The sequence below is a fragment of the Thunnus thynnus genome, chromosome 8 (genome assembly GCF_963924715.1).
Source record: "Thunnus thynnus chromosome 8, fThuThy2.1, whole genome shotgun sequence".
NCBI lineage: Eukaryota > Metazoa > Chordata > Actinopteri > Scombriformes > Scombridae > Thunnus > Thunnus thynnus.
The window spans coordinates 32,921,782-32,929,725 of record NC_089524.1 but is presented as its reverse complement, the minus strand read 5'-3'; the positions used below and the strand labels follow the sequence as shown (position 1 = coordinate 32,929,725).

General features: G+C 40.4%; 1 long non-coding RNA gene across 1 annotated transcript; it reads left to right on the top strand.

Moving 5' to 3' along the window:
• Positions 1–412: 412 nt before the first annotated feature.
• LOC137188483 (uncharacterized) lies at positions 413–2,977 on the top strand. The gene is made up of 5 exons (XR_010929423.1): positions 413–693; positions 882–963; positions 1,048–1,110; positions 1,444–1,612; positions 1,750–2,977. It is a non-coding gene; the product is annotated as an uncharacterized lncRNA (long non-coding RNA).
• The last annotated feature ends 4,967 nt before the right edge of the window (positions 2,978–7,944 follow it).

Here is a 7,944-nt window from a genome sequence, read left to right as displayed (position 1 = left end):
GGATCACATACACAGCAAAACCAAACATGTAATTGCAGACCTGCACTTCTGTCCGTTCAGAACATGAGGTCCTTCCCGTCAGTTGTACATGCTAAAGCCCATGACTTCAAATGTGAGGTTGGTGTAGTGCAGTACATTGTTATCAAATGAAGTGCAATCCTATAAATGATATTCAACTATCATATACCAGAGTAATTGATATATCTACTTCTGTCAAGGAGTTTATGTTTTCACCTGTTTATCTGTCTGTGCATATATTTGTTTGTAAGCAGGATTACTCATAAGGTTTCTCACTAATTTACACATTAGATAGTGGAAGGGTGGGGCATGGGCCGGGGAATAACATATTAAATATTGTGGAATTTTGATTAGACTTTAGTTGAAGTAAAGGGGACTACCGGGCCTAGCTGGAGGTATTCGCTGTACAAGATAGTGCTGGTTCCACACTAGGGGAGGAAGTGGAACAGTGTAATACGTTTCTCTCCAGGATAGCAGTCACTACTAAGCACATGTCAAAAGCAGGTGCTATATAATTGTACCTTATACAATAAATGACATTACTATTATTACAAGGACATTTTTGCAGAACTCATCTCTGTGTACCTGTAGGAGGCAATGACATGCTGACACTTCTGTCCATAAGATGGAACCAGCAGAAACCTGGCTAATTCACTGACCCAGAGATAACATAAGGTAGGTAGAAACAATATGATTTTACTGCTATGGCCTGGTGTGGGTAAATGAAATGCACATACAGCTTTGTGCACTTACTTATGGCCTTGCCACGTATTATAACTTTTGCATGACTTGAGTTGCTGTTAGACACTGTATGCATTCTAATGGCTTGTAGGTTTTTATAATGATCTTGCTTGTCATTTTAGACTTTTAAAGCCCTAAAAATCCAGTTGGAGGACCTGAAAGCCCAGCTTCAACTGGAATAAAACACTGTGGAATAGGCAGATGGTGAGAAAATGATGAACATTATCTGACATGAAAAAACATTTTTGTCTTTTTGTGAAACTGATGCTGTGTTAATCACTTTGTCAGGAGAAACCGACCATCAAGGCACGCCACAGGCTTTGTGTCAGAAGATTGAGGCCCTCATGACCAGTATTAAGACAAGCTATCAACTCCTCTACCGAAAAAATATTATCTTAGGCCTATTCAGACCACAGTTGGAAACGTTTCCTCATTCACTTTACAATTACAATGTCCATGCAGTTCTAAAAAGTAGTGTTTCATGTGTTGGACCTCTCCCAAGTGGATTCTCCACAATCACAATAAAATGAGCATTGATATCATTAGTGAAGCTGTTATGATTCACCTGATTGGCAAAATGTATTGTCATTCTGTTAAAATAGCTGTAATTTCAAAAGGGTCATATTGACATTGTGAGTTAAAAAAAATGTAATTTGTTTTTTTTTGTTTTTGTTTGTTTCTCAGACAGCAACAAAGGTCGACATAGAATCCATCGAATAAATAAAGCAATAGAAGACCACTTTGAAGGCCACGGTAGCAGAATACAACAGCCTCGTTCCATCCGAGCAAACAGTGTGCATAGATTATATCCTGGACACAGAACATCCTTGATCCTGGCAAATTACAAACAGTGGTATGCATTTTATGTACTGTGTGTATTCTTCCATGTAGGTGTTACAGTGTGCATGCTTGCATATGAATGACAGAAATGATCTCTGAAGCTACATACTTTGTACAGTGGTCTTAACCTTCCATATCAATATATTACAGGTTCTGTTGATTTCAGCATGAAAAAGTAAGTCTTCTGTAGGATCATGAGTGTTCATAGGCTTCAAGAATAGAAGAAGATCCTTGTGAAAGAGATGAAGCATCACTGGGATTCTCTCAAGGCCCGTGCCAGTGTCTTGTCCAACTTGTCTCTCCATCAGAATGAAGACACCCCGCAAAGTAAATGTGCACTTCTACTTGAAGTTTTTATATCATATGTTTACAGGGGTTAAAGTGGGATTTGGCAGGTGGGGGGAACCCTAAGATCCAGTGTAGCGGTGCAGCAGGGAAAATTACTATCACCTCAAAATAACCAGTGGACTTGTTTTCTTTGTGGACAGGCTATGTGATTAGCTGACCTTCTTTTAAGCTCCCATTTCTTGCTGTGGCTCTGGGCTGTGCTGCTGCTGCTGCTACTCTGGGCTGTGCTGCATTTGAATTAACCACATAACTTCAGCAACACATAATGTACATTTCCACTGTCTGATTAAAAAAAAAATCTAAAATGAATAACATTACTTATGCAAGCTTGAAATTTTATCATTATCACACATTAACGTTAATAATGTACTTTCTAACTATCTAATACTGTCTACTACTAATACTCATTCTAATTTTAGGGTGCTCTTCATAATAGCAGCGGGACCAGCGGGAGCAAATCACCCCCCCCCCTCCCAAACCCACGCTGACAGTGAGAAAGACCAGGAGCGGAGGGCCCTTGTAGGGGTTTCCTGACAGTCGAGGCAATAGGTCTGCCACAGCTATCTCCCTGGCCAGCAGGGGGTGTCAGCTACCGTACCGGTAGCTAGCAATACAGATAGCCAAGCTGTACATAAAACAGTTGTATGTTTGGTGATATTTGTTGAGCTTTGTTTGAAACATTGCATTTGAAATTACCCACCACTTAAACCCCTGTATGTTTCACCAAGTTATGTTTAAGTTGTAAAAAACTTGCTTACCTGTATAGTCTCCTTTAGTGGACATCTAACAGAGAATGCAAGGGAGGGTCTCACCTGCCTCATCCACAGAAGGCAGGGGGCAACAAGACAGCTGCAGAGGCGTGCAAGGCGATTTTACCTGCACATCCTGTCATCAGCAGATGGCAGTCATGTTTTGTACAGAACAGAGTTCAGATGAACTTGAGATTAGCTCTGAAAGTTCACTCAGATGTTGATGCAATGTAATGTAATTTTCCTCATGTTCTTCACTGCACCTGTGCTATAAATGTTTGATTACATTTTATCTGAAGAGATCACTGAATAACTTATATTTGCAAACAGTCAGTTTATTTATGTAAAGATTTGAACTTTTACATTCTAAGGGAGCACTACAGGCTCTGTGAGAGTGTGAGGTATGATTTAATTTCTCTCCAATATTCTCTATCACAGTTAGATTTCTATGCCAATTCATTGTTCTATGACATGTGCCTGTTAGAAATGCTGTCCCAAAGGGTAAGCTTAGCTTGGTATCCATGAATTGCATGGCAATACATACATGCCTTGGTAAGCACATGCCCTTCTATTACACAGAAATGAAAACAAAATTCATCAAAATGAGAGCTGCCATATGTTCGTTCAAATTGGTGCCAGGTTCTGTGCAGTAGGTGTTTTTTTGGAGTCAGAGCATGCATAGTAAACAGAATATTGGTCAGGTCCACCCAGAACCAACCCATAATTTGGCTAAATCTCCATTCTTTGGTTCCTTCGAGGTGCTTTTCTCCTTAAATTAGTTTACGCTGTTCATACTTTTTACCGTCATTGGGTTATCAGTCATTTTCACAAAAAACACCAAATAACAGGAAATGAAAATAAATGTATATGTGTAATTTGAGACGTCTGGCTGTATGTTACCAGTGGGCGGAGCCTAAGATTGGAAAAATTACATTCCTAGGTGGCACCGCAGGATCTGTGAGTGTGTAAGGTGTGATTTCACTTCTCTCCCATATTTTTCATTAGTTGCATGTTCTATGACATGTGCTTGTTAGAAATGCCAACCCGAGGTCCAAGCTTAGATTTGCATCGATGAATTGCATACATCAGACAGGCCTCAGTAGGGGTCATATCAATCATGAACATATGACATAGTCAAATCAACATATGACACAGTGACACATAAGCCAAACATTGGAGCCAAAGATTGGAAAAATTACATTCCTAGGTGGCGCCACAGGGTCTATGAGTGTGTGAGGTGCAATTTCACTTCACTTCATATTTTTCATCAGTTAGATGTTGTATGCTAACTTGCATTTATTTGCATCACCTGTGTCAGTTACAGTGTGTGTCATTTGTTGATTTATGTGAAAATGACCGATATGACCCCTACTAAGACCTGTCTGACATATGCAATTCATGGATGAAAAACTAAGCTTGGAGCTAGGGTTGGCATTTCTAACAAGCACATGGTGTAGAACAACTTTTGTTGTCATTTTTACATAAATCAACATATTTTTATCTAATCTTTATTTAATCAGGCAGTCTTATTGAGATTAAGATCTTTTTTCCTGAGAACAAGAAACACTTATAAGACAAGAACACAATCAGCAGACAGAAACAACACAACTACACAATAAACAAGGAATTAAAAAAAACAGTTACAAGAATAAAAAAAAACATCAGATAATCAAGCTTTAAAATCTCCAAGTAGGAGTGTAAGACTCTGGTTTGAGGGCAGTTTGCAAGGGTGTATAGTAGCTGAAAACAGTCCTGCCAACATTAGTGTGAACATGAAGGATATCTAATGTTAAGTAGTTACTGAATCATGTACTGTAGTTACTAGATTTAAATGAAAGAAGAGATGTGAGGAAGTTTGGAAGTTTCAACAGTGAACTTTATAGATGAATAACATGAGATGGTTATTTCTTCTTGTCTGTAAGGAAGTTCAACCAACCTTGTGATACAGAGAGCAATGATGAGTACGAAATTTGTCATTTGTGATAAAACATAATGCACTATGATACACAGGGTTTAACTGCTGAAGTGTAGATGTGGCAGCATGACAATTAACAATATCTCCATAGTCAAGGACAGACATGAAGGTTGAGTGCACAATAGTTGTACAGTTGGAAGAAGACAAACAACCTTTAATTCTATACAAGAAGCCAAATTGATTTTTAATTTCTGAATCAAATGTTGAATATGAATCTTGAATGATAGTCTGCTCTCCAGCCAAATTCACAAGTATTTATATGACTCAGCAAGAGTAATATAGGTGCCATTTAAACTTTTTAATGGCAGGATAGTCAAAGTCACTGGTGAAGGTGAGAAAAAATACCATGTACTTGGTCTTTCAGCATTTAATGTGATAATTGGAATGCATCAAAGGCAGACTGAAGACGAGTCAGGGTCTGGGCTAGGCTGGAGCCTGGGCTATATAAAACTGTATCATCTGCAAAAATATGGACATTGAAGTATTGATTAGGTAGAATGATGTTATTTATGTAAAATGTAAACAGCAGTGGAAAAAGGATTGACCCCTGTGGCAACCCATTTCTGATGGCAAGAGGGCTTGACTGAGTACTATCAGCAACAACAGCATGGCTTCATTTCAATCTATAAACTTTAGTTTATGAAGCAGAATTTTATGATCAACAGCATCAAATGCTTTTGAGAGGTCAATGATGAGAGCAGTACAACCTTATTTTTTATCCAGAGAGGAGATGATGCTATCAATGACTGAGACTGCAGCTGCTATTGTGCTGTGACACAGGCAAAAACCAGACTGTTGTGGTTGTAGAAAGAAAGGAAGTTTAGATATTGGACAGTAGTTGTGAAAATCGGAGACATCACCAATTTTGTGTAAGGGAACTACTAAGGCGCTTTTCCACGAATCTGGAATCATGCCTGTTATATAGGCTTGGTTAAAAATATGTGCTAAATGTGGACAGATTAAGGAGGCACTCAGATGAAGAATATAAGGGTCAAGATTATCTGCACCAGTGTTTTTGTATGCTTTTAACCTAACCAGAGCTTTGTGTTATCATACTAAAAGAAAATTTGCAGTCAGGGGAAGTTGAGGCATTAGACATGATAATTGTCTACAGTCAAATCTGCAGACATATTGGTCTTTAGGGCAGACAAGAGGGCACAATAAACACAGGAGGATAAATTACATTTTTGAAAGAGACGCTGAGGTCGATTTCTATGCCTAGCTAAGCAGCCAGATATAAAGAGATATAAGATATAAATAATGGGGAATGGTATGTACAATTGACTGATTGTAGATTGTAGAACTGTCTTTAGTGGGAGAATATACATAGTTGTTTGTCCTGGCTCCTCATGAACAACGGAACAGAAGCATGGGGAACCAATCAGGCAGTGCTAGGAACCTGGAGATGTAAATAGTGGTGGGACTAGTCAGAGCTAGTGGAAGTGTTTTTGCTACCTGTTAGCAGAGCACCAGGGTGGGTGTCAGAAAACAAAATATTTGCTGAAAGTAGTTTTGCCCCCAACCAGTTTGGATGTATGCCGTCTCCTCTAAATAACTGTCTGTGTTCTCAGAAGAGGTTGAAGTTGTCAATGTAGGACACACCGTAGGCAGCGCAGGCTGATGAGTTCCAGGTGTCCGGAGACAGTAGCCTGCTGAAATGCCCAACACCGCAGTCACAGGAGGGGATGGGACCGGACACGTACATGTGCCTCACAGATCTCTTCAGAGAGCAGAGCAAATGCACAAAATCATTTTTCAGTAGTTCAGACTGCTCGTTACAGGTGTCATTCATACCTACGTGTAAAATGACCTTGGTAATGTCCAGTTGGTTTGCGAGGATCTTTATGGCTTTATCTTCTAAATCACGAACAGTGGCACCTGGGACACAAGTTATTCCAGACTTTGTTCCTGATGATGGAGTCAACTATGACCAGAGTTGTGACATGACGTGGAGGCGGAGCACCGGCCCAGTCTATGGTGACCTGAAGCTGACGGTCTAGGAGCTCGACCTTCTAGATGGGGGCTGGCACGGGAACCACTCGACCTTGTGACTGGGTTGGTCGTGGGCTTTTTGAGCATTTCACTTGTTTGCTGCATAAGTTCAAGAAGCCTGTGTTCAACATCAAGCAGCAATTCACATTCTCCAGAGAACTAAGGAGAAGTCTGTCTTCGCAAAAATGCATTATACATGTGGATTTTTTCAGAAAACTACTCATGCATGTTCAGTGCTGAGATCCAGGCTGTGCATTTTGGTGCCTCGCACCAACAGGCAACAATGCACACAGATGTGTTATATGTTTGTGAAGATGTAAGCCCTCTCTGCCTCTGCACCATCTCACAATCCAATCAAAAGGGTCCTCCAGCAATCTGGCAACATCTTGAGCCAGTACTGGACTACATACGAGCTCATCATTCATATGTGTCTGTTGTCCACTTCTTCAGCGCCGGCCCTTGTACTTTTCTAATCCAGGCAGAGGGGTCCTCCTGTCCTAAATTGAGCAAGAGAGGCTTTGAGAGTGACACCTGGAATTTCTTTGAAGCGAGAAGAAAGGGAGCTCCTGATGGTGTTGGGGGAGTGTTAAAAAGACTGGCAGATCAGCTTGTGAGTCAAGGGTGTGACATCCCTGATGCCACCACACTCTACCGGGTGCTACTGACAACTGCCACAGTGAAGCTCTTTCATGTGGAAACCTAGAAAATTGTGGATGCATACTGTAACATGCCAACAGACATCCCATCGGTGTCAGGGACAATGTCAATACACCAGGTGGTCACTAACAGAAAGGCCACAGCACGTAGACATACGGAAGGACATCTGGTCAAAACTTGTTGAGTAGGCAGACAGGAATGTTACATGTAGTGATCATTGGGGTTAGGGTTATTTAGGGTTATACTCTGTACATCAGAGAAAAATAGAAATATTGAGTTACACAGGTGTGAGAAAGTTCTGAAAATCTCATATCCATATCCATGTAGGATTTTCTTTTCCGGTTCTAGAATACTGTGATCGGGGGGGCATTCAGGGTTTTGGGTGGGCACACTATTGTCAGATTGCTGAATTGTTGTTCCGCTACCATTCATCACCAAGATTGTTGACAGTTAGGTTGTTCTGCTGTTGCTTGCCGCAGGGGTTCCCCGCTTTTATTAACAGGGATACCACTGACTGCATTTGAGGGGGCACAGCAGATACAATATTAGGCTTTTTTAAATAGGCCAAACATGTTCAATAGATCCTTTGACTGTGATGTAATAAAAATATCCTTCATGTTTTGA